General features: G+C 48.1%; 1 long non-coding RNA gene across 3 annotated transcripts; it reads right to left on the reverse strand.

Annotated features, from left to right (window-relative positions):
- Positions 1 to 1,347: 1,347 nt before the first annotated feature.
- On the reverse strand, positions 1,348 to 26,968 carry LOC134483621 (uncharacterized). Of its 3 annotated transcripts, XR_010060433.1 has the most exons (3): positions 26,819 to 26,946; positions 20,551 to 23,528; positions 17,065 to 19,462 (listed from the first exon to the last, which is right to left on the reverse strand). It is a non-coding gene; the product is annotated as an uncharacterized LOC134483621 (long non-coding RNA). The 3 variants fall into 3 exon arrangements; XR_010060434.1 differs by lacking the exons at positions 17,065 to 19,462; positions 20,551 to 23,528 and adding an exon at positions 1,348 to 1,816 and having other exon boundaries at positions 26,819 to 26,968; XR_010060435.1 differs by lacking the exons at positions 17,065 to 19,462; positions 20,551 to 23,528 and adding an exon at positions 25,237 to 25,528 and having other exon boundaries at positions 26,819 to 26,968.
- Positions 26,969 to 27,507: the final 539 nt, after the last annotated feature.

Here is a 27,507-nt window from a genome sequence, read left to right on the forward strand (position 1 = left end):
CTTGTGTTACCGCTGTGTGGACGGGCCCTCTGAGGATCTGAATGCAGGCCCATCTTGCACAGCAAGCACTGTACACAGAGCCATCTCTCCAGCCCTCATCCACTTGCTCTTTCTTTACCTCGATCGATCATGTTGCTTGCCCTTAGTCTCCTGCTACTTTTCCAAGCAGTTCAGACCCAAACTGGCTAGCTATGTGAAGCCAAGGGAAGCTGTCCATTCAGAGGGGTCATCAGGGAATCGCCCATCTTACTCATGGGACTTTTATGTTTGCTCATTTTAAATTTTTCCAGACTGGGTTTCCTCTGGATGACCCTGGCTGTCCTGGAACTCACTTTGTAGACCAGGGTGGCCTCAGAGATCCACCAGCCTCTGATTCCTGAGCTCTGGGATTAAGGATAAGTGCCATCACACTGGGCCTTGAGACCTGAGAGTCCTCCCTACTCTAACTAACATCTCAAGGAATCTCTGTAGTCATATTCTCTCACTCTAAAGCAAATAGTACATTTTCCCCATCTTGCTTCCTTTCCAGTAACCCCCATCCTAAAAACCACTTTCTCAAGCTCTAATCTCCCTCAGAGAGGTTAAGTGATGACTAGCTTAGGATATAAAGGTTAAAGGTAGAACTAGACCTCCTGACTCTACACCTGAGAAGGTAAGGCCAGCATACCCTACCCGGAACCTTCACCCTCCATTGCTGTTGCTAAACACTGATGGGGGAGACCAAGGATGAGTGAAGATTCTGAGGCCAATACCCACGCAAGCAACTCCAGGCAATTGCCTATCCCACCACCAACCCCACTGATACATATTTTATGGGGCCGTTCTTCTTCCTCACAAACGATGTCATTAATCTGCTCCCTGGCTGTGCAGAATAACATCCCTCAGGGGCAGCCCGCTTTCTGAATATTTTATCAGCCCTCATTTCTTCTCCCCAAACTAATATATATTTACACAGTCTACCTCCTGCGGGGGGGACCATATTGTTTTCTCTCAGCGCCACAGAACTTAGACACGGAATTGCGAAGAAGTAAAAAAGTATGTGCCTCGCTATTGATGTTGAAAGTGAAAGGCAACCAATCATCTATCAAGCTGCGAGGGAAGCCAAGAGGAAGATTTGCATATGGTAAAAACAAAAGGAAAGGAAGAACAAAACCAAGCAAGGCCCCACTGAGGGAGGAAGGGAGGGAGGGACGGAAGGGAGCGCCTCTCTCTTCCTAAGAGGAGCCTGTGCGTCTCTGCCCCATCTTTACTTCATTTGGCAAATCTCAGCAGTGGGGAAAGCAAATAGCTATTTTGTTAGCGAGGTCAAAACTTCCCACTCGGAGATCCAAGCTGGAGAAACTCAAGTTTTTGCAAAGTTTCACGATGTCATTTTTATTGTCACGGAATATTTATTACAGTGGGGATTTAAACACCTGTGTGGCCCTTTGCTTCCTCCTGAATTATTTTCTTCTGAGGCTCGTGAGAGCAGAAGGCGGGAACAATGACCTCTCGGGACCCCCAATTCACATAGAGGGGAATCAGACCCACACAGGTAAAGCACTGCTTGGTGTCTGGGTGTCAGGCAGGGGTTGCTGCTTTTAAAGAGTTGCTCCCAAGGTATCTTTTTAGGGAAAGAAGTCCTTCTCGGAGGCCACACTGTATGAAAGTGGGGGCGTTGGAGGCAAGTTCAAAGGTGAGTGTGTGCCCTGCCTTTGCGTTTCTCTGGAGCTAGTGGGACGCTTTGGCTTGGTTCACAGTTTGGAGTTTCGGTTAACGGTCTGAGGAGATAGAACAGCAGAGCCCGCTTGAGAAGATTCTCTGCCCAAGGGGTTTTCTAGAAAAAAAAATAGCAAAACATAAATTAACTGCCCCCTTTGAAAGGTGGCCTTTCTCTACAACTGTCAGTCTTCAACTAAGTCCACTGTGCAGAGAAAGAATTTGTATCCACTCTGGGGCTGCTTCAGAGGGGAGGAAGAATGGGGCTGGAGCGGTGAATCCATCGTTAAGAACACTCGTTGCTCTCGCACAGGACCTGGATTCGGTTATGGTGGTTCCATCTGTAACTCCAGTTCCAAGATGTCGGAGTCCTTTTCTGACCTCCAAAGGGACCAGGTAGCACATGGTGCACAGACATGCAGGCAGGCAAAACCCACACAAAATAAAGTGGATAAATCCAGAATGGACTAAGGCAGTCATGAAAAAGAGGTGGCAGGGACTGACAGAAAGAAGTGAAGCTGGGGGATGGAGAGATGGCCCAGTGGTTAAGAACACTGACTGCTCTTCCAGAGGTCCTGAGTTCAATTCCCAGCAACCACACGGTGGCTCACAACCATCGGTAATGGGATCTAATACCATCTTCTGGTGTGTCTGAAGACAGTGATAGTGTACTCACATATGTAAGATAAATAACTCTAGAAGAAGAAGAAGAGGAAGAAGAGGAGGAGGAGGAGGAAGAAGAAGACGAGGAGGAGGAGGGGGAGGAGGAGGAAGAGGAGGAAAAGGAGAAGGAAGAGGAGGAAGAAGAAGAGGAAGAGGAAGAGGAGAAGGAAGAGGAAGAAGACGAGGAGGAGGAAGAAGAGGAAGAGGAAGAAGACGAGGAGGAGGAGGAAGAAGAGGAAGAGGAAGAGGAAGGAGGGAGATTTTCATTAGAAATCTCAGAATCTCACCCCTTCCCCTGCAAATACGCAGTATCCTGGTCCCTTATCCACAGAAGATGCCAATACATCTCCATAGAACTCTGGACTGTATCAAGCTGTACATACCCTGCACTCTCCCACACATACACACACACCCATGGCAACCGATAAGTTAGGCATAGCCACAGCATCATATCACCAAAAACAGGATCACGCCAGTATTAAATACTATATTTTCTTTCTGGAATTTTCCACTTGACATTGTCAGTTGCAGTTGCTACAAGCAGCTGAAGGAGAGTACTGAGACGAGGCAGCTAAGTCCTCCCCCTGTGTCTCAGGAGTGGGGCGACTCAGCTGACAGGTGGCTGCATGAAGGAACTCCAAGTTCAAAGATGATGGCAGACAAGGGGCGGACACCACCCCACACAGGAGCTGACAGTAACCAGTGTGGACAGAAGTGGTCAGCAGCCCTCCAGAGCATTGTCCTGGTCTCATGCTCCCTGCCTGGCCTCTTTGAGAAGCTGTAGGCTGTGTTGCTTAGCATCTCCTTCCCTACCTCAGTCCAGCCTCTACCCTGAAAAATCTCTGCAACTAAGGTGCATCAACTAGGCCAGGACTCCTGCATACCAGGCCCCATTCTCCCACACTAAGAGTCAGGTTGAACCATGGACTTGTGCCTTGTTTATTCAGAGTGGTTCTGACCTCTCCTTACCTACTGGGCTCCCTCTGTGGTTATTGTCAACCTACGGCCCGAATGACAAGCATAGCTCCTTGCAAGAGCACCTGATCAATGTCCCTGTCTCCTTGGAACACAACCACACGAGTCTCGATCTCTTTTCCCAGAATTCCTTGGCCAGCATTGGCCTGGTGTGACAGAGTCCACCCCATTTGCATCTGGGGTCTGAGGGAAGACAGAACCCATAGGATCACAGAGAATGATGAGCGGAACATCTGTGCAGATGGAAGCTACCTATGGCATTACAGAACAAAGTACATCACCACACAGGCCCTTTGTTAAGGGCTTCTTCAGTACCAACCTATAGGTTCCCAATGAACCACCGCATCGTTTTACATGATAATCCGCCAGCATTATTCTGTTTAATAAGCCATGGAACAGAATGGCAGAGAGGCTAATTAATTATCTGAAAGTTGGTATCCCAGAGTTTTTCCTCCTCCTTCTCCTCCTCCTCTTCCTCCTCTTCTTCCTCTTCTTCTTCTTTTCCTCCTTCTTTTCCTCTTCTTTCTCTTCCTCCTCCTCCTCTTATTCTTCCTCCTCCTCCTCTTTCTCCTCTTCCTTCGCTAGTACTCCAGGTTAACCCTAAGGCTTTGTTCATGCTTGGCAAATACCATACCCCTGTGCTATATCCACATTCCCCTTTTTATTTTGAGATAAGGAAAAAGTCTGTCTTGAACTCACTTTGTAGGCCAGGTAGGCCTTGATTTCCCAATCCCATCTTGGATTATAGTCTATGCCACTAGGCCTGACTTTGAGATTTATACACAGTAGTGTGGATACAGGGCTCTCCATTCTCCACCACTTCTAGAGAAGTCAAGATGCACAGGCTATGCCCATCTGGGCTAGTCTTGTTTTCCATAGAAGGGAAGTATCCTAGGAAGGGACTCCATCACCCCCTCAGGGTGATACCAGAGTAAAGCACATTTTGTGTATGGAACAAAATGGGGAACAACGGGTCAGAGGGGTTACCAGCTGGGCTAGCTCTGTCGCTTTTCCAAACTTCAGGTCAGCACAAAGAATCGGGTTCAAGAAAGAGTGAAGAGGAAGAGGAAGATGAAAAGGAGGAGGGGGAGGGGGAAAGGAGGAAGAAGAGGAAGGAGAAGGAGGGAGTGGAGGGAGATAAGAGGAGAAACATCAGACCAGTAGGGAGTGCCTGCCATCCCAGGTGACCTGGGCACCATGATGTAGGCCCCCTTCAAACACCCCTCAATTTTTCAGGCAAGCAGGCCTGGGGCAGAGATCCCTATGATGGGCCCCATTGACACTGGTGCAGACCCAAAGAAGAGAGGATTTCCTTCTGCTTGTCTCCCAGCCTTCTCTGTGAGGATTAGTGGATCAAAGGCAGATTTTGGTGCAGCTGAGGGACAACAGTGGTTTTGCTGGACAGTTCAAGCTCCATCCTTCATGATCAACTAGGTTGCGCTCAATGATAAATAAATAGTGCTTGAATGTTCACCCCTGAGCTGCAGCACTCTGGCTATCCTAACAGTGAAAGAGTCAAAGCCTACTCAGGGGACCAAATGGAGCATCTTGGGTAGGCAGGGCTCCCAGCACTATCCTGAGCAAACCCAAGAGAGCCAGCCAATTACCACCAAATAGCCAGGTGGCATGGGGCAGTGTGTCTCCTAACCCCCCTGCAGCTGCATTCACTTGGCTCTGAGATGGGCTATGAATGTTTGGATGGTCACCCTGTACTGGGGTCTCATTGTGGTCCAGGCATGATGCTGTTCAAGGGGACACTGGCCTCCTCGGAGCTTTGGAACCAATGGATGACTGACAATAACACCAGAGGACTTGGGGTATGGAGAGAAAAGTACAGGGAACCAAGTATGGGGGCAGCATGAAGATCCAGGACCCCTGCTCCTAGGCTGAGTGACAGCTCCTTCCTTGCACTGGACTTCAGCTTCCTCACATGTAAGAAAGTCTTAGGATTGGAGGAAATGACTATAGCAAGCCCCAGAGGCTCCTGATGTCAGCACGAGCACCCTTCTCCCTGTATCCTCCTGTGCTGTGCATGAATAGGGGCTAGTCACTTGCCTGTTGGCCTTGGATGCCACTCCCACCCTCATTCCTCTGCTACCTGGCTTCTAAATGTTCTAGCCAACATGTAGCACTCAAAGAAGAAAAGTGTCCCTGGACCCCCAATCTCCTGCATAAACAAGCCCTTTTACTGAATTTCCTCTAATGAGAGACCAGCAAGGATGGGACCCACAGGACCTCGGCCAGTGCTCAGTGCCAGTCGTTGCTATGTGAAGCAGCGCTGCTCCTCCGACCCTCTGAATGACAGTCTTGTCTCCCGCTCAGACGATGAGCAGAGACTGGCTCAGCAGTAGAGGTTGTGAGCTGAGCGGGTGCTGGTTGTGCTGTGGACATAAACCAAGGAGGACAGAGAATTCAAAGGGTTACCAACAAGAACCAGGCCTGCCCCTTCATCAAACACATCCGTACTCACAGGCTTGTGAGTGGGCCCTACTCACAGGAAAGCAATGGAAATCCTAGAGAGCCACCAGCCGGGACGTCCTGTGTCAGGAAAGAGTCTTGGGTCAGGGTCAGCACCCTGGGCACAGCCCTTGGGATAGCAAGTAGCATCTGAATAAGTGCTGACTGTCTTCTTTCTCCCCCTCTGTCTACCCTTAATCCCTGCTGCTGTGCAAGGCATGCATGCATGCTGCAACTTTAAGCTGTTCTTCCAATGACGAAAAAAACACAGGAAAAGGAACTCACTGAGCTGTGGGAAAACACAAAATAGAACTCACTATGAGGTTGGCTCTTACCAGATCAGAGGCCTGGATATGTGGAGAGAATGCTGAAGTGCTGATCCCAAGCTTGACCATGAGAAGAATGAATCCCACGGTGGTACGTGCCTCCAGAGGTTGCACAGATTAAGAGGCAATGTATGAAAACCACCAGGTGGGGCTGGAGATTTAGCTCAGTGGAAGAGCGCTTGCCTAGGAAGCGCAAGGCCCTGGGTTCGGTCCCCAGCTCCGAAAAAAAGAACCAAAAAAAAAAAAAAAAACCACCAGGTGCACACGGTAGGAACTCAGTTAACACTAACCAGACACTCCATATAGGGAACATTATAGGAAGAAGCGTGTCCATGTGCGCGTGCATGGGTACACAAAATGTGTGTCTGTGTGTGACCTGTCACTCCAGCAGCCCGACAATGTTGTCCAGTGACCGTGGCAACAAAGGGATGTCGTCAAGTCTTGGAGTGTGCATTCTCCCTTCCTGAGCTTGTAGCATCACTGAAGTTCATACTCGTGATCATGAAGAAGCAATTTCCCCCTGGTGTGGGGCATGCAGGTTTGAGACTCAGGGCAATGCCAGAAAGACATGAAACTGGTTGCTTCAGTAGCTGCATGACAGGTACTCCCCAGCTCTGGCAAGAGGAGAAACATGGCTTCCAGGCACAGACTCAGGTGCTGGGTTCAGACCGAGTTAGTGTGACCTGTAGCTACCCAGCAAGGAAAGGGGGCTCTTGGGTGAGGGCAGTGGACAGGTGAACGATCAGCTTCTAGCAGCCCCCACCCCCCTCCTGTGCACTGTAGGTAAAAACAATCCCTCCCCAGAGACCCAAGGCTGCTGCTGGCAGAGGCAGACCTCGCGTAAAGCATCAACGCTCAGGTTTCTCCTCTCAATGGCTCCTTTCAGAGGTACAGAGGTGAAAGGTTTATGGGTGGGATCACTCAGCTTCCTGGAGGAGCTAGGGTGGCCCTGGCCTCTGTTAGCACAGCTTCCCTCTCTGTGCCTGACACCTCAGCCCCCCCATGGCAGCCCATCCAGAGAGCTCCAGTCTGGGCTCTGGGAAATGGCCCCTCCCCTCAGTTTCATGTCTTTCAGGCATTGCCCTGAATTGGTGATCCTGAAGAGGGTGATCCTGAAGGGGCTGCTTTTCCACACTGTAGCCATAGCTGAGCCTGTGTGCACCCCACCTTTCAGTGCACCCCACCTTTCAGAGCTTTCAACGCTTGCTCGGAGAGGTTGAATTGCAGCAAAGACACAGCGTGGTAAGGTTTGGGCATGACCTAAGTGCATTTCCTAAAGGCCCGTGTACTGGGAGCTTGGTCTCCAGTGTGGTTGTGTTGAGCTGTTGATCTTTTCAAAGGTGCGTCCTGGTTCAGGTTAGTTAGGTCACTGGCAGCCCCTCAGGATTAATACTGGTTCTCAAGAAGCTATTTCTCTCAGGAGTGGATTGTTATTACAGAAACGGGGCCACCTCACCTGGCCTGCATAGCCGGGTTCTACTCTCTGTATAGTCCCCAGGCTGAAACTCTGTGAGGGCCCTCACTAGTCCCTCACCATGTTGCTTGGGCACCAGAATCTCAGGCCACACGATAAACCTCAATACTTTATAAAGTACGCTGCCTCAAATATTTTTGCTATAGCAACATAGAAGCAACTAAGGCAGCCAGGAAGAGGTGAAGCCATCACATTCTAGTGAGCTCAGCAGACTGCTTGTGCTCTAAGGCTAGAAGAACAGAGAGAATGTCTCAAGAAGGAAAGATAGGTCCAAGAACAGCACCCAAGGTCAGTGAGGCCTGGGAACGCTGGAGTCTGAGTTCTCTCAGAAACACAGCCCCGTGCCTCCTTACTCCTTTCTCTCCTCCCCTCTCTCCTATAGCCTTCAATCCATTCTTTCTTATTCCTTTTTTAAAGCTTTATTTATTTTACTTATATGAGTACACTGTAGCTGTCATCAGACAGGTCAGATCTCATCACAGATGGTTGGGAGCCACCATGAGGTTGCTGGGAATTGAACTCAGGAACTCAGTCAGTACTCTTAACTGCCGAGCCATCTCTCGAGCCCGGTTTTGTGATTCTTTATTAATTCATCATAGCTAATTTTGGTTGTCAGCCAGCAGGAGGGATCTTTTAGACTGAGACATTTGAAATCAGAAGCCCCACCCTAGATCTAGGCACATCTCTAAATGGCGGCCCACATAAAAGGACGTACAAGAAGGAAACATTCCCATTTCGCTTGCTTGCCTTCGCTCTCACTGGCAAGTTTACCTCTCCTACTCCTGAGGCTTCCCTTTGCTGATATTAGAACCTACATTTTCAGGATTCCAACTGTGATTGTTTGATAAAAATGCCCCCTGTCTCATGTTTGGCTCATAGAAAGTGGCACTATAAAGGATGGCCTGGCTGGAGTAGGGGTGGCCTTGTTGGAGGAAGTGTGTCACTGGGGTGAGCTTTGAGGTCTCCTATGTTCAAGCTAGGCATAGTGTGTGACACACAGTCTCCTTCTGCTTCCTGCGGATCAAGATGTAGAACTCTCAGCCGTGGTGATAATGGACTAAACCTCTCAACCTGTAAGCCAGCCCCAGTTAAATGTTTTCCTTCATAAGAGATGCTATGGTCATGGTGTCTCTTCACGGCAATAAAACTCTAAGACATCAACATAGACTAAGATTTCCCATGAGCTCAGCACCAGATTCGGACTGCTTGGATATTCAGTTCATGGACTCAACAACTACTAGGTTCTTGCTTTTTCTGCAGGGGACAGCCATTGTTAGAGTAGCCAGAAACACAGCCTGTAAGGCACTCTAATACATGCACATACATAGAGACACAGACACACAGACACACAGACACACACACACACAGACACACACACACACACACATACACACACACACACAGACACACAGACACACACACACACACACATACACACACACACACACACACACACACTTCTTTCAAGAAGCCTGACTAGTATATCTTTGAAAATTTTTCTTATAAATAAAATCTTCATCATAAAGACATATGCTTGACAATTAAAAAAAATTCAAGGTCTGGAAAACGTAGAATCAAAAGAATACAAGTGGAAGCTGGCGGCTGAGGAGCTAACTCAGTCAGAAAGGTCCTCATTGTACAAGCCTGACGACCTGCATTCAGATCCCTAAAGTCAGGTATAGCATCCCAGTACCAGAGAGAGAAGGACCACAAGCTCTAGCTGGCAGGCCAGTAGCCAAATTAGCAAGCTCCGGGTTTAGTGAGACCTTGTCTCAAAGATTAAAGTAAGCAGCAAGTGAGGAATGCATCCAGTGTCAACCTCTGTCTTAGTTAGGGTTTTACTGCTGTGAACAGACACCATGACCAAGGCTACTCTTATAAAAGACATTAAATTGGGGCTGGCTTACAGGTTCAGAGGTTCAGTCCATGATCATCAAGGCAGTAAACATGGCAGCATCCAAGCAGGCATGCTGGAGGAGCTGAGAGTTCTACATCTTGTTGCAAAGGCAAGCAGGAACAGACTGCCTCAAGGGCAGCTAGGAGGAAGGTCTCAAAGCCCACCCCCACAGTAACATACTTCCCCTAACAGGGCCACGCCTACTCCAACAAAGGCCACACCTCCTAGTAGTGCCACTCCCTGGGCCAAGCATATTCAAACCATCACAACGTCTAGCCTCCACAGACCTATGTGCACATATATAAGGGCATACACACAAATAAAATAAAATAATAAATACATAAAAATGGGAGCCAGATATGACGCTGCACACTTGTAACCAAGAGGCTGGGTCTAGAGGATCAAAGAGCTCAGGCTGGCAACCTGCACAGTGAAATTGTCAAACAAACAAAAAAAAAAAAATGGAGCATGCGTAAGAAATCACCATCTAGGGCTGGAGAGATGGCTCAAGATTAAGAGCACTGACCGTTCTTCCAGAGGACTAGGGTTCAGTTCCCAGCATCCACATGACAGCTAGCTCATCACTGTCTAGGACTCTAGTTCCATGGGGTCTGGCACCCCCCACAGAGAGAGAAAGACATGCATGCAGACAACACTATCGATGCACATCAAAGCAAATACATCTTTAAAAAAAATAAAAAGAAATCTCCACAAACTTCCTGTCAAAGAATTGCCTGTAGCCCCATAGACATGAGACAAAAGACAAAGTGGCTGCACACTGCCTCGCCATGTCTGAAGCCACTCCTGAGACCACTGCAGTCTCGAGAGACCAGAAACTTCTAGAAGCTTCTTTGTTCCCATGTCTGGCTTGCATGCTAAGATGAATCAGCTCGGAGTGTTGACATGAATGCCTACTTGAAGCCGTCATGCAGTTCAGGCTTCAGGCTTCCTGACGCTGTGATGGCTTTGAAGGACACAGGAGAGAAGGTTCTGGCAAGAAAAGGAAACTCCAGTGTCACTTCCATAGAGTGGGATCGGTCAAGGCAATCAGAAGCCGACCTGGAATTAAAAGGAGGGACTGTGCACTCCCCCCGAGGCTCTTAAAACCCCACCCTTCCTTAAGGTAGCACTCCCGTGCCGCCCAGATTCTGTTTGTGAAGTTACAGAGTTCCCACCTTTCCTTATCGTATTGTTGTATTTTACCAGGTCTTAAAAAGAAACAGATATTCATGGCTGAAGCTTTTCAATTTTGAAGAGTCTAAAAATTCTGATAGGGGGAAAAATAAAAACCCAAACCTTGCCATTATCTCTTCTACATACACATTTAAATATTCTATTTATTTTCTCTTTCATGGTTCATACTTTATAATGTATTCACTCATATCCCCTACCTTAGTAATTTTCCCCTCTAACTAAACCCCTTCTTCTGAACAAGGGCCCCTCCCACTTTCATTTTTTCGCCTGCTACATTTAGCTATTTTTAAATTTTATTGTGTGTGTGCATGTGTGCACATGCCCCCGCATGTGTGTTTTGTATGAATGTAGATGGTATATACATATCAGGTACATGCACCCAGGCGTGCTTCAGAGGCCAGAGGAGATTGTTGTGTGCCCTGCTCTATCCCTCTCCCTCTTACTCCCTTGAGGCAGCGTCTCTCACTGAACCTGGAGTGAGTCTGATGGCCAGCAAGCCCCAGTCATCCTCCTATCTCTTCCCTACCCTAGTGCTAGGGCCACATGGGTGCTGGGGATTTCAGTTCAGATCCTTATGCCTTCTCAGCACAGTGCCACCAATGTTCTTCCCCACCACCCAGCCACCTCCTCAGGCCCCATATGTACACTTGAATCCTGACATTTCTACTTAATATATTACAGGATATCCAAGTTCACACTTAATTTGATTTTCTTCTCTCTCTCTCTCTCTCTCTCTCTCTCTCTCTCTCTCTCTCTCTCTCTTGTTCTCTCCCTCTCTATCTCTGCCTGTGAATGTGTGAATGTGTGTGTGAGAGAGAGACAGAGAGAGAAAGAGAGACAGAGATAGGCAGGCAGGCAGGCAGACAGACAGCAGTGTATGCCTCATGGTGAAGCCCTAACTTGCCCTCTAAGGCAAGCAGGCTGGCCTTGAACTCAGAGATTTGCCTACCTCTCCTTCCTGAGTGTCAGGATGAGAGGTACATGCTATCATGCCTATCAAAACAATGACCACGAAGGGACATGACCTTCACTTTTAAGTGGGCCTTCCTGCTGGGCATGGTGGCAAGTATCTATCACATTAGCAGCTGGGGAGCTAAGGCCGGAAGTTCCTGAGTTCCAGGACAGGACAGCCTAAGCAAGGCTCTATCCCCAAAACCAAACCAAGCAAACAAGTCCTCACTGCATCATGTGACTGTGTCGCCTCGGCCCTCGTGCTCCCTGTTGTCAGCTTCTTGTTCTGTTTCCACCTGAGCACTGCAGTAAAAGCCAGAGACGCATTGTGGTGGCCATACTCTGCACACCTCACCTCCTCTGTTCAGAACTTCCGGCTACAATGTCTGGTATGTCCTCAGCCCCAGCTGTGTACCTAGAAGTCTTCTGTTGCGTACGAAATGACTGATTATAATCCTCACCCCCCACAGACTCCACGTGTGGGAACTGGTACAACTGGGAAAGGTTGGTGACTTGACCTTCTCTGCTAGCTGTAGTACCAGACTGACCCTGGACGCAAACCTAGGTCTGTCTGACTCTAAAGCCAAGGCACTGTGCTGATATTGTAGATGTCAGGGCTGCCTGGCAGGAAGTGGGAGTGTCAGGGCCTAAAATCTGAGCTCCGCGTCAGAAAGAGAAAGAGGGCAAGTGGTTAGGGTTGGCCTTTCTGGGCAACTGACACTGCACTGGGAGTGGGGATATGGGAGGGCTGAATACAGCTCAAGATGTCTTGGTCTTTAGTGACTTTTAGGGGGGAAAGTTAGGTACAAGTTCACTGTCCAGGAAGTGAGCATAACCAGCAAAGCCCCTTTGGTCTCTGTCTACTGTCAACTCAACTGACTTGAGAGTCACCTGGGAGATTTGTACATTCCTCCAAGTGTGTCTGGGAGGGCCTTTCTAGAGACAAGTGGGCATGACATGCTGGCCTAAGGGTTTGATTTACAACATGACAGTTTGTGCTATAGACATAGGGAGTTATCAGAACATAGGAGATGGGGCCTGGCTACAAGAGGTTACACTGAGGTTGTATCTCTCCCAGCCAGCCATGAAGTGAACAGCCCTCTTATACCATAGGCTCCTGCAGCCATGACATTTGCCCAAGCACATGGGGCTAAGTGACCATGGACTGAAATCTATGAAACCATGAGGTAAAATAAGGAATCTCCTTCCTGGTGTCCTCTCGGGCATTCTGGTTACAGCACTATAACAGTAACACCTCACTATCCCTCCTACAAGGCAAAGCTGCTGCCTTTGAATCTGTGTACCTGTCCCAGACCTTAGGGCCCCACTATCTTCTGTTCTAGGCCACCGTAAAAGCCTCCTAGGTGGCTTCTTGGATTGACCCCAGGCTCCTATATGCTATCACCTACCAACGAAGCTTTATTAATACACCAATCAGGAGGCTCAGATTCGTGAGAAATGGCTCAGTGGTGAGCAGCATTTGATGTTCTAACAAAGACCAAGGGTTGGGTTCCCAGCACCCACACGGTGGCTCATAACCACCCACAAATCCAATTCCAGGAGAACCGATCCCCCCTTTTCTGATCTTTCCTGACCTACGTCTGCATGTGGTGGGTATATATTACCTGCAAATACTCATAGACGTAAAGCAAATCTGAAAATTAAAAACCTTAAACTCCAATTGAATTATGTCACCACTTGGCTGTTTCCCTGCTCTCACTGTTTTGAGTGACCTCTGCATTTAGCATCACCAACCTGTCTCAGGTCTTTGGGATCAGGCTTTTCCCTGCCCCTGGGCCTTTGCACAGGCTGTTCCCTAGATAGCTTACTCCTTCCTTACCTTCACGACTTTCCGATTGTTTCCAAATTTAATAGAGTATGCTCAGGGAAGTTCTATTCTCGAAGCCTCGCATGAGAAATAGAAATGTCCCACATGCCCCTGTCCTCAAGTTGCACACCCGCTCCCACTAGCAGCATCCCCCAGGAGAGAGGAACATTTGTTACCAACAGTGAGTCTTCCCTGACACATTGTGATCATTAGGGCTCTTTCGACGTGTTCTCCACCTATGGATTTGAACAAGTGTGGGCCACATATCCGTCAGGACAGTGCACAGCCATTTCACTGTCCTAAAGCATCTCTACCTCACCTAGTCATGCCCGAGTCACTGCCCCTGGTAGCCCCTGATCTTTTCAGTTTCCCAAGTCCTGCTTTTCCCAGGAACCTCGTCCTTGGCATCATGCCTTTGTGGTTTCTATGGGTAAATACACATTTAAGTTTCCTCTTTCTGTCTCGGAGCCTTGTGCCTTTTTTTTTTTTAACATCGAGTAACATTCCAGGGCCTGAACTATCTCTCCATAATTTATTTTCACACCCACTGAAGGAAGGCCGCTCCTCTTAAATCCCAACTTGGAGCAATTATGAGAGAATGGCTGTGAACATCCACTCGTAGGCTTTTCTACACATTACCCTTTCAACCTCTTGAGGTTAACACCAAAGGATGCAACCGCTGGACCGTCAGGTAGAGCAGGTGTGGTTTTGCAGGACGCTGCCAGTCTTCCCCCATGCTGCCTGCTTCAGTTTCTCAATAACGCATGGCAGTCCCATGCTCCACTGCCGTGCTGGTGTTTGGTGGGAGCCTGTTCTGGGGTTAGCCGTTCCCACAGGTGCAAACTGGTAGCTCACTGCTCTCTCATCAGTGTTTCCCCGGGACATGTGATGGGAGTGTCCAAGAATATCCTCTTTGCCATCTGTTGGTCTTTGACTGTGTGTTAATGTCTTTTGCCCTTGTCTTCGTCAAGTTGCGTGTTTGGTTTTTTGGAGAGTTTCAAGAATTCCACGCGTGTTTTGGATAACGCTTATCAGACACGTCTTTGGCAAACATTCCTTCTCCATCTAGAGCTCATCCTTTGGCAATGTCTTTCCCTGCCGACGTTTTTAACTGCCATGATGTTAGCCTAGACAGTCTTTCTTTCACGGAGTGTGCTCTCCGAGTTCTCTGAGCAATCACAGCCCAATCAGGGTCCCCGCAAGCCCCTGCTGACTTCCAGGTGGGCTACACTGTCATTTACACCCAGATCCTCTTTCTATTTTGCAACTGTGTTTGGGAAGGGCATTCTGGTCTGGTCCAGGATCACTTTTCTGCAGGTGGATAACTAGTTATCCTAGCACTCTTCGTTCATAAGACTGGCTTTGTCCCGCTATATTGCCTTGGCTCCTGAGCTCTTCTCTTTTCAAGTCTTGAGGCAACCTCCTGGAGAGTCTTTCCCTGGCTCTCCATACCCCAAGGAAGCCTCCTATAGCCTCTCAAAGCTGCCTCTCTGTGTGGGACCTCATCCCCACACAGTGTCCACCACTCTGCTGGCCTAGAAGCTCTATGTGCGGAAGCCACATGTCTCCTATGTGCACACTTCATTGCATTCGTCAGGACACTGCTGGAGAATCCATGGCCAGCAGAAGAGCCCAAGGGCCACACTGATATTTGCTCCTGTAGACTTAATGGTCTTCATTAAGGCCAGAGATGAAGGTTACCACCCCCCATAAAGTGAAGTCAAAGCCACCCTGCGTTCAGTGTGGCCTCTTATTCATTTTCACATAGGCTCCTGCAACTTGCTGTGTAGCCCAGTTCAGCCTCAAACTCATGATCCCCCTGCCTCAGCCTCCAAGTGCTGGGATGAATACAGGTATGAGCTACCACAACCCACTAAGTCGACGTTCCTCGGAGCCCTGTGTCACCCACAGAACCCACCAGCAGGCAAAGTCCAGTATGAAGTTTCAAGCAAGGACATAGAAATCCAAGGCACCTCTCCCAACAGCTAGTGACCTTGGCCAGGTGACAGTCTTGACAAGATGGCTGTGGGCTCAGGTGACCCGCCCAGGCCCGATGGCAGCCAGAATGGTAAAGGCTCCTGCTTGGCTCCGTCTGGTTCCACTCAGCAGTGCCTGCCAGAAATGATGCTTTTTCTACATCATGGTTAAAATTCTTAGCGGTGTTCTCTGCTTTTCTTGGCATCCCACAGAACATACTTCCAATCTAGCAGGTAACCAGAGAAGGCCTTGGTCTCAACGATTTGCTGAACACAGGGTTTTGTTCACGAACATGCATTATGACACTTGGGATACCCCCCGAGGAACCCCACCAGCCTCCTTGGAAGATTTGTACACTACAGAAGAGGGATTCGAATGGAGAGTCGAAGGAGAAAGCTTGCGTGGCTGACCTAGGAGCCCCTAAATTGCCCAACAATGTGAGCCGCAGGATTTATCCAACACTAAGACTAAGGCCCAGCCTTGGTCATCAGTTTAGAATGCAAGCAATAATGTCTGTTGGAAAGAGGTTAGGTTGAGCCTCATTCTTCGGGCTGTGTGACTTTGCAAAAAACAATCAACCTCTCTGAGCTGCTAGGTCCACTGCAAAATGCATCCCTGGGGGGTCTGACAGTCAGTTCGCCACTGTGTCCTGCGGGTCTGGAGCAGAGCCTAGTACATGGTAGGAACTTAAAGCAATACTTGTTAGCAAACGGGCTAGCTGACAGCTGTGATACCAGTGAGCGGGAAGGAAGATCTGGAAACCTATCTGTGGAACAGTCTTAACTGCTCACAGCTCTACTGGACCCAAGACACACTGAGACACAGACCACACCACAGGAGCTTTCTGAGTGAGCGAACATGGACAGGGGTGTGGGATCTCATTCACACTGGCCGTTTTTCTTTGTTCGTTGTTCAACAAGAATCAGAGGAAGGCCACAGCTGGTGCCACCTGACACCAACTCCCAGCCCCAGCCAGGTGTCCCACAAGTCATTTGATTCTAACTCTGGGCTCCCAGAGCCCATGGGCTCGGGCCTGTGCCCCACAGACTGCCCCCCACTTCAGGTGCCAACCACACTTCTGTCCGATTCCCACAGCCCTGTCCTAGGGTGTGATTCACTAGCCTGACTCATGGAACTGTACAAAGTTCTACACTTACAGTTGCTGGAACGCAAGAGAGAACTGCACTGTGGAGCAGCTAGTAGCAAGCTGGGCGGCAAGAAGGTACACAGCTTCCCCACCTCACTGGGCACCTCCACATATACATCAAATGCGCATTCAGTGTCTTCCCTCCAGACTTTTTATAGCCCAGCCTCCTCCCCGAAGCTTCCTAAGTTAGTGGAAGGCTGGTGATTCTGTCCCTTTACTTCTCCGGTCTTTCATTTTGCAACTGTCTTTAGGAAGGGCATTTCATTGAATGGTCTTTCATTGACCGTTCCCCAGGCTGCTTGAGTTATCCGTTCCTAACCCTAAAGAAATGCTAAGCCGTATAGGAGTCCTGTGCCAGAGCACAGGTAAATGCTAAATACATTTCATCCCATTCTGTGTATTTCTCCAGGGCCTCCCCCATCAACCCCGCCCCCCTGGGCCACCCTCCATCCCCCCACCCCCACCCTCCGGTAGAAATCTAGATAGGATTACCAAGGGGTGCCTGCCTCAGTTACTCCCCAACAGGTCAGCACACTGCCCTAAGTGAGCTCTCCAAGTTGTTTAATCCTTGGCTTAGCAGGACCCAAAACCATCTTTCTTACACACCCTTGACCCACCAGGCTCTGGGAATATCTGCATGGCTTACGCTCACAGGAGACAGAATATATTTATGTCCAGGACTAGTCATAAGTATATTCTTGGACTAGTCATAAGTATAGTAGTCTTGACCTAACAGGAGGCTTCTGGCATCACCAGCGCTCCTACATGGTAGATGCGTGTGCTACCGAAGAGCAAGGGGGAAAACGCTGTAGGAAGAAATGCCCCTACAGCATTAGTACTCTGACCACAGTGCCCAATGTGCTTGGCTTCAAATGCAAATACACCGAGTTTGCCATCCATACTGTGGACGCCTGACCCAGGAAAGCCTAGAAGGAGACGGGTGTAACTTTTCATCTTAAGCACCTGGCAGGTGTCATTGTATATTCTGGGTCTTTACAACCCCCCATAACTGTGTAGGGCAGAGCTCTTAGCACCAAGATAGATAGTTACTGCTTTTTGGAGAAGAGAGTACCAAATCTGATACCCTTCCAAGGAACACCTCAGATCAAACAACTTAGGGAAAAGTTAACTCATCTCCCACTACAAATGCTAAGAGGGCTGGGAACTCATTTTGGACTCCCTTACAGCTAGGTGCTGGCATGTGACTTGAACACTGTCTATCGAATGTACCTATCTAGAACTAAACATGCAAAGGCTTTGTTTGGTGAGTGGACAGGGAGAACCATGACCATAACAGCAGGCACAGTGCAGGGTGCAAAGCAATGAGTGTGTCCCACAAGTCAAGGATAGACAACTTGACAGTATAAAATTCATGGGTCAGAAAGACATGGGGGAGGAGGGAGGCAAATGATGAGGGAGGTTGAGAAAAGATGCTCAGCTGGCAAACAAGAAGCAGTGGGATTGGATGCTTCCTCACAGTGTCTGACAGCAGTGTGAAATTCTGGAAGGTGTCAGCACCCTCTCCTTCCAGTTTTAAAGAAGAGAACTGATGAAGCACATGCCCCACCTACGGCACATCCCGGGCACAGACACCCAAATAGAGTCCAAACCCTCTCAGGTGGGATGAGGTGACTGGTCTTCCTAGCACTCAGGAACAGTGGGGAAGGGAGAAGCCCAACACTAGTGGCATACTCTGGGATCCAAGCTCTCCCTTGCTCACCCCAACCTGCTGTGCACACATAGCCATGTTCTACATACACTGCATGGTATACAAAGCAGGGGCATTGTGTACATGAACAAAGGGAGGAGAACTAGGGTGTTCTCTGTAGCACTGTCACAAGAAGAGAATGAGAAACAGACCCTCTAGGGTGGAAACTGTTATGTGCAACCCAGATTTATCTCCAGAATGGAGATATTCGCTCTTTTCTCCATCTTCCAGATGTGTTTCTTGTTTGATGGCTTACAGTCGAATTCCTCTAGGAACAGTCTTTACTGGACACAGCAGTGTCAACCTTCCTCAGCCAAACCCATGGTGAAGGACGGGACAGTAGTGAAAAGGCCCTGACTCTTCCTCTAAGGAAATAATTCAGAAGGGCTCCTCCTCCTCCAGGGGCCCTTACAGGATCACCCAAGGCCCTAACCAAGACTCACTCAAGGCAGTTAGCACCCAGGGCCCTGGTTGTTAGTAGACTGCAGAAAGTACCTGTCAGGGTTGGGGATTTAGCTCAGTGGTAGAGCGCTTGCCTAGCAAGCATGAGGCCCTGGGTTTGGTCCTCAGATCCGGAGACAAAATGACAGAAAGTACCTGTCAGGCAGATGTGATGCATTTAGTCTTTCTCTGAGGCAAATGGGGCAGGAAGGGAATGCACTGAGAAGAATGGTTCAATATTACAAGGTATGCCTGACTGTTGCATGTCCTTGCACTGAGACAGACAATGGAGGACTGACAGAGACTGGTCACTAGGTCAAGGTAGCATGCAAGACTATCTATTGGTTGGTCAGTCTGTCTATCTGTCTACCTACCTACCTATCTATCTCCCAGGAAGAGGACACGAAAAGCTCACATCTTAGCACAGTTCTTAATTGTAAAGGCAGCCTACGTGGAATTATCAACCCCAGCAAGTCTATACATGTCAAAGTAGACATACTGGCCCAGGTACTTGCAGTGAGGTCTGTGTTCTCAGGAGTCTCGAACCCCTTGATCCTGATGAGCATTCTGCCTCTTCAGAAATCACTCTCCTTTTCCTTTAAATAGCTCAAAAGTGGTGCAAACTCCATCGTCTTATGTGCCCCTCAAGATGGAGCCAGTTCTGCTTCCTCTCCTAGCACCAGCCAGTGGCCAGCATCAACTCCCAAGATGACCAAGGGAATGGACCTGCATAAGGAGGGGAAAGACTGCATGATTGTTTGAATGAGACCGGTCCCCACAGGCTCATATGTTTAAATACTTGGTCCCCTGTTAGTAGAGCTGTTTGGGAAGGATGAGGAGGTGGAGGGGGTATGGTCAAAAGACTCACGCCATCCCCAGTGTCTGTCTCCCTCTGCCTCTAACTTTCAGATCCAGATGTAACCTCTCACGCCAGGCTGGTGGCGCACACCTTTAATCCCAGCTCTCAGGAGGCAGAAGCAGATGAATCTCTGAGTTCAAAACCAGCCTGCTCTACATAGCAAGTTCTAGGACAGACAGGGCTACACAGAGAAACCCTGTCTCGACAATCAAACAAAAAGATGTAAGCTCTCAGAAACTGTAGGCTGAAATGAAATGTTTTTCTTTTGTAAGAGACTTCGGTGATAGTACTTTACCACGGAAACACAGAAGAAACTAAGACAGACTGACAAAAAAAGCCAGGGGACCTCGTCAATCTATGTGGTAAGAGCTGCTAGAAAGAATGTCCTTGGAATTCAATCCTGTAGCTTCTGAATTAAGGGGATTATAGGGAAACAGATGATAGAGTCAGCTAAGAATATTGGAAAACAACTGCCACAATCAAGTCTAACATCCTGAGATAGGCATCATGTCCCTAACATGTGACCAGAATGATCCTGTGACCTTGGGCCATCCAGATACAATGAGGTTGCCCGTGGGACATACTAGGCACCATGCCTGACACAGCTCTGGCCCTCCATTGAGATCAACCTCAAAGTCCTCATGAGGATTCTCCCGAACCCCCTGCCAGGTACCCTTTCCAAGAGCAACCGTTCCCTCTGTCTTGGGACTGGATTAGGAAAGAGGCTCTTCATAGGCGGTCCTCAAATTCCTCAAACAGGAGGGGATAAAAGAGTCCTTTAATTGGTACCACAAAGACTTTTCCAGAGAGAAAGAAATAGAACTGTTAAATGAAAGGCAGATTTCTCTGCAGGGGGGTGGGGCAGTCAGCTGGCCTGGAGTCAGAGCACAGCTACTGAGGTATTTTCCAAGAGGGGAGCCAGGACAAGGGAGTACCGCATCCCACTCACGCTCACCAAATATCCCGGTTCTGGCTGGCTGAGGCATGCTGTGTGAATGAATGGGAGGTGGTGCCAGCATTGCAGGATAGCATTTCAACATGCAGCTTGGCATGGCCCAGTCATTAGGAGGGGGCCACATAGAAGACTCAAGACAGCAGGCAGACAGAGCTGCCGACTTGAAGACACAGCTCCAGATGGTGCACACCCCAGAGCCCCGAGCGGATTGAAGGCCTTTAGCACTCCACGGTTAGCTGCTCCATGGAGTTTTCAATGTTTTTTAATAGGTTCCTATTCGGAAAAACAAAGCAAACCAACACAAAACAGAACAAAAAAACCCACGGAGAGATCTCACAGCACACAGAGAGACCTCAGCTACACCACCGGCCTGAAGAAGAAATGGGGAACCTGAAGCCCGAGTGTGGGTCTCAGGAAACCTGAGAGGCAGGTTGGGGCTAGGTATTTGCCCATCCACTTTTTATTTGTTTATATATTCACCTATGCATCTCCTGCAGTTACTCTAGCAAAATACCCCATGGCTGGTTTAATTTGTAAAGACAAAAAAAGTTGGTTTTGTTGGGGTTTTTTTTGTTTTGTTTTGTTGTTGTTGTTGTTTGTTTGTTTGTTTGTTTGTTTGTTTTTAGCTCTCAGTTCTGAAAATCCGAGGGTATGGTTTCAGCTTCACTTTGGCTCTGCTGCCTTTGGGCAGATGGCATCACAATGACAGGACACCGAGCAGGAGAGGCTGGACTTGTTCTTATAGCAGCCTGCATTTCCTGGTCCTAAGTCCCATGAGCTGTGTTAATTGTTCCGTGATCACCACCCCCTACCTGCTTTGCCCCTGGAACACTTCTACACTTCTTTTTTTCCTTTTTAGTTCTGATATTTTGAGGCAGACTTCCTTCCTACGTAGGACAGGCTGGTCTTGTAGAAATTTTTAATCCCTGCCTTTGTGCCTTTGACCATTTAGTTCCTGAATAACACACACACACACACACACACACACACACACACACACACACACACTTTATATTTACAACAAACCTTAAACAGCACAAGAGCTCGGCAGATATCTACCCTCTATGCTATGAAAATCTATTTCCTATCGACTATTACTTATTATGTTTCATCTGGGCTGCTCTTAACTCCAATTGGCCAGCCCTCAGGGCCATGTTTTCTTGACTCCTAACCCATGGCCTCTCTATCTTCTTCTTCACCTTCTCTCCCTCACGGTTCTCCTCAAACTATGTCTCTTCTGCCCAGCTATTGGCTGTCAGCATCTTTATTCACCAATCAGAAATAACTTGGGTGGGGGGAATCACATAGCTCACTTGGGTCTACATTCAGATTCTCTGGGGCAACCAGGTCTTGGGGACCCCACACTTAGCACTTAAGACCGAACCTCAACAGGCCGGCACCAAGCTTGCACATGCAGGAATTATAGCCATGTACCACCAAGCCCACACCCACTTCCTAAAGGTTTCATCACTACAACATAGCCCATTGAGGGCCAAGCATCAATTACATAAATCTTTGTGGACAGTGTAAATCTAAACTATCATAGTTTAATTTTGGAGACATTTGTGGGGTGACCAAATGTCTCACCAGAAACATCTCCTGGATCCTGTAGGTTTCAGTCAAACAATGCTTATAGTCTGACCTTAGTGGAAGTCAGGCCCCTAAACATCAAACTCAGGAAGAGTTCAGAGCATGTTCTCAGATTGAGGTGCTACATCAAAATTCCACCTGGAAGGCTTAGAGACAGTTCAGCAGTTAGGTATACAAACTGCTCTTGCAGAAAGTCCCGAGTTCAGTCCTTGGCATCCATATCAGGTGGCTCACAATTGCCTACAACTTCAGCACCAGACAACCTCTTCTAAGCTCTACCCAAAGGTACCTGTACATGCATATACTCCACACCAGACATACATATAACATACACACACACACACACACACACACACACACACACACACACACACACCACACACATATACCACACACATACCACACACCACACACATACACACACACATCACATACATATACACACACATACACACACATACCACACACATACACACACATATACCACACACACACACCACACACACATACACAAACACACACACCACACACACATATACCACACACACACACACGCCACACACACCACACACACATACACAAACACACACACCACACACATATACCACACACACACCACACACACATACACAAACACACACACATACCACACACATATACTACACACACACACCACACACCACACACATACACGCACACATCACATACATACACACACATACACACACATATACCACACACACACATCACACACACATATACCACACACACACACATACACAAACACACACATACCACACACACATATACACACATACACAAACACACACACAACACACACACACACGCACTGAAAAAAACTAGAACATTTTTTAAAATCTTACTTGGAACCTAATTTTTTTAAAAAAAGCATTGGTTCAAGCAAGTTATCAATTAATGTGTTGAGACTACATTTGGGGGTCCACTTCAGCTGCTACAGCAAAACTCCTCATACTGGGTTATCTGTAATCAACAAACTTTACTCTCACACTGCTCTGGAGGCCAGATAATCTAAGACCAATACACCAAAAAATAAGGTGTCTACTGAAGGCCAGTTCCTGATAGACAGCGCCTTCTCACTGCAGCTTCAAGTGATAGAAGATCCAGAAGACGCTAAGAAGCTCCTGCCAGCCTCTTTATAAAGCTCTAGTCACACAGATAAGAGCAGCCTCCTGACCCACCCTCCTCCCAAAGGCCCCACTTCTTACCACTGTCCTGGAGATTAGATGCTGGCCTGGATCTGGGAAGGACACAAACATTCAGACCATAGCAAACCATCCGTTTAGGTAAACTTACGTTCCTTCGATGCAGAATTGAGCAGTTGGACAAAGTAGAGCCACGAACTTCTTCTGATCCAACGGAAAGAAACAGAACTGTCAGGATCAGCCTATCCCTATCCTGATTGCATCACCTTCAGTGAGGCCACAAGATGTTCTGAGTCTCCCCGAGTGATGGAGCTTCCCGCCCTTGGCATTGCCTGTGATTGACCTGGACTCCATCAAACCCCAGATTTGACTCACAGCTCACAAGACACTAAGGGAATCCAGAGCAAGCTAAGCAGGAGCAAAAGCGAGTATCCCATTAATCCACACTGTGGAGTTTTCGGGATGACAGATCCGCTCTCTTTTAACAACCATAGCAAAAGACACTCTACTAGGCAACAGGCCCCAGAGGGACACAGTGCCCAAAGGCTCTGGCCATGGCTTGTTTTTGATGAGCCAGCTGAAGTCTAGTGTTGAGACAAAACAAAATTTAAATATGCATTAGGTATTAAAGGACATTGGAAGTCTCAAGTTTTTTTGGTTCACTTCTGCAAATAATAAATGTTTACAGATGCCTTGAAGGAATTCCAAGATGGCCCCATGATCCGAGTGGACAGCCTGATGTAGTGTTTGGATCTATCCTGCCTCCCAAGAGCCTACAGGTTAAAGACTTGGTTCCATAAGACAATCTGGAGATGTGTGAATCTTCAAGAGAAGGGTTTCCTTAGAGGCGTTCAAGTCATTTTGGATGTGCCTTTTCAGGGGACAGTAGGATTTCCATGCCCTTTCTCCTCTCTCCTCTGGCCAATCACAAGGCAGCAGTTTTGCTCTGTTCCTGCTCACTGTCACAATGTCCCACCTCACCCCAGGCTGAAAAATACAAGGCTGAAGGTCATAGACTGGAGTCTTCAAAACCGTGAGCCAAAATAAATCTCTCCCCTTTATAAGTTAATTATCTCTTGTAATTGTTAACAGCATTAAATGCTGAATGCACGTGGATTCTGGATGTGATGACATTATCCCCTCCTGCCCCCCACAACTAAGGCTACTTCTTGTGGCAAAGGTGAAAGACTCCCAAAGGTGTGACTGAGCCCCCTATTGGTTGACTGGGGTTGTTCTGGGTGGGCCTGACCTAATCTGACTAGCCCGTTAGGAGATTAGTGATGGAAAAGGTGGACCTGGGAGGCAACACTCACGGCCTGTGAGAAGCCTGTCTGGTAGGCTGCCGAGGGAAAGGCGGGTGACCTGAAGAGGCAGAAGGCCCAGCCCATGATTACTAAGAACTGAACTCTTTAACAACTTTGTTAGTTTAGCAGAAGACCCACCCCTAGGTACTGCCAAACTGTTTCAACCTGACAATGCCCAATAATGACACAAAGACATATTTATTAAGCTTAGGCCTTATAGCTTAGGCTAGTTCCCAACTAGGTCATATAACTTAGTTAACCCGTTTGCTGTAATCTACGTTCTGCTGCATGGTCTGTTACCTCTCCTTCAGTCCAGGCATTTGTTCCTCCCTCCGAGTCTGGCTGGAGAATCACTCCCCCTCCCTGTGCCTGCCTGATTCTTTCCCAGAGTTCCTAACTCTGCCTGGATCTCCTACCCTGCTATAGGCCAGCAGCTCTTCATTAAACCAATCGGAAGGTGATGGAGAAGAATGTTTACACACACTGAGACGGGAGATGTTTCACAAAATGACAGTAACAAAGTGCACACAGTACTCAGCTCTCTGCTGGTACAGGAAACACAAAGATAACCTTTATACAGTGCACAAGATTATCCCGACACCTAGGCCTCTGATGACATCATAGTCCTAGCTGACACCTTTATTTAAGTCTAGTGATACACCAAGACCACAGAAACTGTGGCATTATAAAAGTGGGTGTAGTTTTAAGCTATCCATTGGTCATGGCTGCAGAATGAAATAACCAACAGGGTAAGCCTGTTGGTTCATAGCGGAGGCCATGGTATGACAACATCACAGATCGTCTCTGTCCACTCTCGACCAAAGTCACTTAAGGAAGGAAGGTCATATTCGGGCTCGTGATCTCAGAGGGTTCCTCCTGTCATCATTTGGACACATATACCTGGAAGATGTGTACGACAGAGAACAGCCTTAATATCTTGGTGAACAAGAAGGAGAAGAGGAAGACAGGCAGAGGCCAGGGATTTACTTCCTCCAGCCAAGTCTCATCTGCCAAGGTTTCCAGACCCTCCAAAAATAGCACCACTCGATAAGGCCAACTCTTCAATACAGGATTCGAACCATAGCACCTACCCATGCAGGAATCAACTCAGATGAGTCTTGAAAATGTTATGTTGAATAGAAGAAGTCAGACACAAGAAACTTGCAAATCTGATTATAATTCTTATCTTTCTCGGATAAGTGTGTTTCTGTTTATCTCTGTCTCTTTCATGTATGTGTGTGTCTACTTGTCTCTCTGTCTTTCTGTCTCTCTCCCTCCCCCTCTCCCTCCCCCCCTTATGAGTGTGTGTATTTTTCTGCCTCTCTCTCTCTCTCTCTCTCTCTCTTTTGTGTGTGTGTCTGTCTGTCTGTCTCTGTCTTTCTCTGTGTGTCTATCTGTCTGTCTGCCTCTCACATGTGTTTGTGGTGTGTGTGTGTGTGTGTGTGTGTGTGTGTGTGTGTGTACTTGTGCACCTGCATGCCCGTAAATGAGTTGTGTACAGGCAAACATCTCCATGCATGTGCACACGGAGGCCAGGAATAAACAGTGGATGACTTCTTCTAGAGCTTGATATTTTAGCTTGGCTGTCAGGCAGCAAGCTCCAGCAATCCTACTGTCTCCACTCTCCCCTCAACAATGGCGTTATGGGCATACAGCCCCATGCCAAGTTTTTCATGGCTACTGGGGATCTGAATTCAGGTCCTCATACTTGAATAGCAAGTCCATCTCCCCAGCCCATGTATTCTATGATTCCGTTCATATGATATTTAAGAATTGGCAAAACTCTGTGACGATAGACACAGGAAGTGGGGTTGCTTGGGTTGGGAAAGTGGCAGAATTCACTGCACAGACCTGTTGAGAAAAACATTCTATTTCTTCAGAGATATGTGGCTATGTGGATCTTATGAATTTGTGAACGTTCAAGCTGTAGACATTTCCTTGTTTATTAGCTACTGTTCAATTAAAAAAATAATACTAGCTCACCTCTACAGATTTAAAGGTCTAAGACAGTTCCGAGACAGTTCTGAGTTGGAGACAAAAGAGCCATAGCTTCAGGGGACAATTTCCAATGCACACTCACTCACACGTGTGTATACACACATATGCATATTCACACATGCACACACACACACATGCACACATGCAGGCTATGCCATTCTAGGCTAAGTGCACCTCCCCCTTGGCCTTTACCTCATTTTATGTGGAGAAGGCAGCTGCCTCCCAGCTCTCAGGTCACTGCTCTGTGTGTCTGCCTGTCAGGATAAGAAGTCGAGGGCAGATGCAGCCAATTAGCTGGCTTTTCAAGTGGTCCCAGGGCCTCACATCTGACTCCACCATCAACACCCAGCTTGAGCCAATAAAAGCCACGTACAGTCACAAAGGGATAATGATGGTCAGTGCTATGACCACCTGGACATGAGGTGTGGGAGCTGGACAGGGACTTGGTTGGAGGCTGGGACAAGGGGGAGTACTGCTGGCCATCTGATTCCATGTAGAGCAGGAGGCTATCTTTTTATTGTAGACGGCTTCTGCTCTAGTGGAAGCTAGATCAAGTCCTAGACAGCTTGAATCTGTCCTGCTGAGTGTGGAGGGATATCCCAGCAGCCCTGCCAGACAGCTCCAGACGCAGAGCCAACTTCGTGGCAAACCGGTCTAGAAACTCCGAATCTCGGCATCAGTGCAGCCCCCAGCAACGGGTAGGAGAGCAGAACCCATCCAAGATATTGCTGGAGTGAAGAGAGAGATCTGCCCCTGGCACTTGGCCAGAGAGGAACTTCTGGAAAACTCCAGCTACTGCCCTCACTTTGTCAGAAACGCCACCATCCAATCAGCCACTTCTTTACGTTGAAAGGGTTTGAAGGTCTCTATTACCCCATGCA

The sequence above is a fragment of the Rattus norvegicus genome, chromosome 19, assembly GCF_036323735.1.
Source record: "Rattus norvegicus strain BN/NHsdMcwi chromosome 19, GRCr8, whole genome shotgun sequence".
NCBI lineage: Eukaryota > Metazoa > Chordata > Mammalia > Rodentia > Muridae > Rattus > Rattus norvegicus.